The sequence below is a fragment of the Sinocyclocheilus rhinocerous genome, unplaced genomic scaffold, assembly GCF_001515625.1.
Source record: "Sinocyclocheilus rhinocerous isolate Xijiao unplaced genomic scaffold, SAMN03320098_v1.1 scaffold934, whole genome shotgun sequence".
Lineage (NCBI taxonomy): Eukaryota > Metazoa > Chordata > Actinopteri > Cypriniformes > Cyprinidae > Sinocyclocheilus > Sinocyclocheilus rhinocerous.
The window spans coordinates 1,044,524-1,050,462 of NW_015658752.1; positions in this window are offsets into that span (position 1 = coordinate 1,044,524).

The following is a 5,939-nucleotide window of genomic DNA, read 5'->3' on the forward strand; positions in this document are numbered from 1 at the left end:
CGTGTATATCTTTGCCTTACAGACATTAAAAATATATCTATAGAGAGTAAAATATCTACTTCCGAATGAACCAAGTCAAATGGAAAACAAATATTCTCAGATTATGTAATCCGTATGAAACATGAATACAGGCGCGTCCACTACTGCGGAGATGACGAGTCAGTGTCGCTGACTTAAGCCGAAAACAAAGAAAGCACTAGTTTATCAAATTATTAAAATGTTAATGCAGCCTCCTTACTGTTTTTCCCTGACACATTCATAATCATTTCTTCTGCCGGTGTGCTATGGCAAGCTATGTGTGTGCTTGAGCTCTTATCGGGCTATGTAGGCAATTAAAAGCTCATTAAAATGATTTAAATGGTTTATTAATAAACATGCGATTAGTCGACTAATGCTTAAAAAGAACGACTACTAGTCGATCAGAAAAATCCTTAGTCGAGGGCAGCGCTAAAATATTCACTGTGTTTCAAGTTGTAAATATCTCAATATTGCAATTCAAATAATAAAAAAAGCTGCATAAATGTTCTTCACCTTACGTGCTCCACTAAAAAACATCAAATGGGTTTGGAACGACATGAAGGTGAGTAAATAATGAAAGAACATTCATTTTTATCTCAACTATTCCTTCAATGTTTACTCTAACGAACTGCATTTGCTCTTTTATGTTGCAGTAATTTGGCGTTTTGCTGCTAGACGTCGAGGGGTGTTTGGTCCACAGAAGAAGGGGTCAGATCAGTGCATGACAGGCGAGTGAGTCTCTCTCTTTCTCTGTCTCGTACTGCAGCCTGCTGAGAGGGAAAGCCAGGGCAACCGCAAAGTACAGTGAACACACAGTCTCACTGGAGCCAGAGAGAGAGACAGAGACAGAAAGAGCATGCAAGAGCACAGACAGGGAGGGAATTACAGAGGGGGAGGGAGGAAGAGCCGGGGAATGAACATAAAGGCTCTGTTCCAAAACACAGTCAGCAGCCTACAGAGGTAGGTGGCACTTTAAGGCATCATAGATAGGCTTTAGACAGCATGATTAGGCAGCCTTCTAAGATGACTCATATTTGATACACACTAAAACAGCATAAAATGCACTGCAAAAAATCCTGTTATGAGTATTTTTTGTTCTTTTGCAGTAAAAATATCTAATAATGATTAGAACGTAATTTAGAAGAACAACTTTAATGCAAGTGTATTTTATGCATATCTTATGTATTTTATTATATTTTTCTCTTGTTTTTAACTATATGTGTAAAACAGGGACAAAACACATTTATATTACAAATATTTTTCATAAGTTGCTTCTAAAGTAACTTTATTGTATCGCATAGAAATTATGTTAAATATACTTATTAAAATGAAGTATTATACTCAATATTATGTGTTTTAGGCTTATTAGAGCATCACGTTAGTTTTAGTCGAATCGATTTAGATTTATTTGTGTAGTGCTTTTCACAATACACATGGTTTCAAAGCAGCTTAACAGAAAAGCATGATCTTAATGTTTATAATGTCTTAATATCTTAATGCCTTATAGTCACATTTAGCAGATTAGAGCTGGATGATTATATAGATTACATTTTGTGAAGATACAAGCAATCAAGCAGTTGAGATTTGCTATAGTACATCACTCTACACCAGTATACTGTATTTATGCAGTTAAAGTTGGACATATTTATTCAGCTTTATATAAAGAGCTGGGCGATAACATAGTTATATTTTGTGACGAAATATAAAAAATCACACCACGTGCAAACTATAATTCGAGTTTCTTGTCTGCCTCACATGGTGTTTTAAGACAACAACTGCCTATGTAGGATTTTACAAACTGGTCTACTACAGTTATGATGCTCCCTTAGAAGGCAGCTTCCTACTGTAAATAGGTAGTAGACAGAAAGGTTTTGGAACAGAACTAAAGAGTGAATAGCCGCTTTTCCACTTTCGGGCCAGTGCGAGCCAGTGCTTTAAACGGGCCAGGCGGGGCCAAGAGCCTCGGACCTGTAGCACCGAGCCCCAAATCACGCTGCGTTTCCACCGTCGGGCCAGAAGCTCCGCTGCGCTTCACTAAAACCCGCCCTTTACACGCCTCTCAGGAACAACGTCACGCGACCCCATCATTTCACCAACAAAGAGAAGATTTATCAGAAAACTAATCAGAAAGTCACTGGAACTAGCACGATCACAAAGCGAACATGATAAAAGCGGCCGTTTGTTCGCATGTTTTGTTAGATTTAAATCCAAAAGCATCGCAGTTTTACAATAATAAGTGATACATTGATCATAGCAACTTTACATGGCCGCTCAATCTAATGTTAACCTAGAGAAATGTGCGCTATTCAAATTCAAGTGTTTGTGCGGAGAGTGGAAGCTGAAATGTAGCTCACTGCAGGACAGATGGAGGCGCCGGAGCGCTCACTTTCTCTTAAAATACTCCATCATTCTTGGTCATACAGATAAGAGTAATACATCTTTCAAATCTGTAAAGACTCTACGTTTATTTGTGTGCACTCACAATACCGCGCTTTTGTAAAATAATGAAAGCAAACAGGATGCGCTTTCTGCTGTTTCGGTCTCTCTGAACTTGAGCGTGAAATTTCGTGTATATCTTTGCCTTACAGACATTAAAAATATATCTATAGAGAGTAAAATATCTACTTCCGAATGAACCAAGTCAAATGGAAAACAAATATTCTCAGATTATGTAATCCGTATGAAACATGAATACAGGCGCGTCCACTACTGCGGAGATGACGAGTCAGTGTCGCTGACTTAAGCCGAAAACAAAGAAAGCACTAGTTTATCAAATTATTAAAATGTTAATGCAGCCTCCTTACTGTTTTTCCCTGACACATTCATAATCATTTCTTCTGCCGGTGTGCTATGGCAAGCTATGTGTGTGCTTGAGCTCTTATCGGGCTATGTAGGCAATTAAAAGCTCATTAAAATGATTTAAATGGTTTATTAATAAACATGCGATTAGTCGACTAATGCTTAAAAAGAACGACTACTAGTCGATCAGAAAAATCCTTAGTCGAGGGCAGCGCTAAAATATTCACTGTGTTTCAAGTTGTAAATATCTCAATATTGCAATTCAAATAATAAAAAAAGCTGCATAAATGTTCTTCACCTTACGTGCTCCACTAAAAAACATCAAATGGGTTTGGAACGACATGAAGGTGAGTAAATAATGAAAGAACATTCATTTTTATCTCAACTATTCCTTCAATGTTTACTCTAACGAACTGCATTTGCTCTTTTATGTTGCAGTAATTTGGCGTTTTGCTGCTAGACGTCGAGGGGTGTTTGGTCCACAGAAGAAGGGGTCAGATCAGTGCATGACAGGCGAGTGAGTCTCTCTCTTTCTCTGTCTCGTACTGCAGCCTGCTGAGAGGGAAAGCCAGGGCAACCGCAAAGTACAGTGAACACACAGTCTCACTGGAGCCAGAGAGAGAGACAGAGACAGAAAGAGCATGCAAGAGCACAGACAGGGAGGGAATTACAGAGGGGGAGGGAGGAAGAGCCGGGGAATGAACATAAAGGCTCTGTTCCAAAACACAGTCAGCAGCCTACAGAGGTAGGTGGCACTTTAAGGCATCATAGATAGGCTTTAGACAGCATGATTAGGCAGCCTTCTAAGATGACTCATATTTGATACACACTAAAACAGCATAAAATGCACTGCAAAAAATCCTGTTATGAGTATTTTTTGTTCTTTTGCAGTAAAAATATCTAATAATGATTAGAACGTAATTTAGAAGAACAACTTTAATGCAAGTGTATTTTATGCATATCTTATGTATTTTATTATATTTTTCTCTTGTTTTTAACTATATGTGTAAAACAGGGACAAAACACATTTATATTACAAATATTTTTCATAAGTTGCTTCTAAAGTAACTTTATTGTATCGCATAGAAATTATGTTAAATATACTTATTAAAATGAAGTATTATACTCAATATTATGTGTTTTAGGCTTATTAGAGCATCACGTTAGTTTTAGTCGAATCGATTTAGATTTATTTGTGTAGTGCTTTTCACAATACACATGGTTTCAAAGCAGCTTAACAGAAAAGCATGATCTTAATGTTTATAATGTCTTAATATCTTAATGCCTTATAGTCACATTTAGCAGATTAGAGCTGGATGATTATATAGATTACATTTTGTGAAGATACAAGCAATCAAGCAGTTGAGATTTGCTATAGTACATCACTCTACACCAGTATACTGTATTTATGCAGTTAAAGTTGGACATATTTATTCAGCTTTATATAAAGAGCTGGGCGATAACATAGTTATATTTTGTGACGAAATATAAAAAATCACACCACGTGCAAACTATAATTCGAGTTTCTTGTCTGCCTCACATGGTGTTTTAAGACAACAACTGCCTATGTAGGATTTTACAAACTGGTCTACTACAGTTATGATGCTCCCTTAGAAGGCAGCTTCCTACTGTAAATAGGTAGTAGACAGAAAGGTTTTGGAACAGAACTAAAGAGTGAATAGCCGCTTTTCCACTTTCGGGCCAGTGCGAGCCAGTGCTTTAAACGGGCCAGGCGGGGCCAAGAGCCTCGGACCTGTAGCACCGAGCCCCAAATCACGCTGCGTTTCCACCGTCGGGCCAGAAGCTCCGCTGCGCTTCACTAAAACCTGCCCTTTACACGCCTCTCAGGAACAACATCACGCGACCCCATCATTTCACCAACAAAGAGAAGATTTATCAGAAAACTAATCAGAAAGTCACTGGAACTAGCACGATCACAAAGCGAACATGATAAAAGCGGCCGTTTGTTCGCATGTTTTGTTAGATTTAAATCCAAAAGCATCGCAGTTTTACAATAATAAGTGATACATTGATCATAATGAATTAATTTATCAGGATTAAAAATTAGTCACACAGAAATAAAGCGGTATGAACCGTTATTTCACAAAAGAAAGAGGACACATAGCCTTACTTATTCAGTCGAGTCTGTTTCTGTTTATTTGTAGTCACAGTATACATCGCATTTAGAAAGAATGATCAATTCTATATTTTTTTCCCATCAAAAATACGACCTGAGTAGCAGAGGGAGCTCCCGAACAAAAACTATTATGATATTTTTTATGACATACGCGGAGCTAAAGTCTCGAGACGAGACTTATGACAGATAAAATATGTTACTAAATAAATACACGATTGTGATAGCCTGAATGAGAAGCTGACGTCTTGCTTTCTTCAAGCGGTCATATTTACCATGTTTACTATTGTAACGTTAATGGCTAGCCTGCATAGTCTTTTGCATCGCTTATAAATACCTATTTCTGCCTTGTATGGTGATCATAATCCACATTAGATCTCAAACAGAAGTTATTTGCTGCTGTCTGAAAGTGAGTTTTGAGCTCAAATTATTTTAAAAGTCTTTAATGCTGGTGTTATAGCTGTTAAAGGGGTGGTTCATTGCGATTTCACTTTTTTAACGTTAGTTGGTGTGTAATGTTGCTGTTTGAGCATAAACAATATCTGCAAAGTTACGAAGCTGAAAGTTCAATGCAAACGGAGATATCGTCTTTTAAAATTCTGGCAGTTTACTCTCATTCAGCTCAGCTCCAACAATGAACTGTTCCAGTTATACACTTATTTTCACATAGCTATGAGAAGCGTTAAACATGGACGCGCGTTCAGTTGCCGTACTGTATTAAAGCTTTAATCAGCTTTAAATAATACCGTATATTGAAAGCTAACGTAAGCAGTAGCATTTACAAATAACAGCATATCTAAAAGTTTGAGACAACAACAAACAAAAAACATAGGCCTACCATTAAAAGCCGTGCTTGCACAGGTTCTGCACGATCCTCTTCAATAATATCCTCTGCTTCTCAATCGGGCTCAAACTGATAAGCGATATTAATGATGCCGCTGTTTACAATACAACCAGAGCACATGCCGCTGAGGTGAGGGGCGGGACG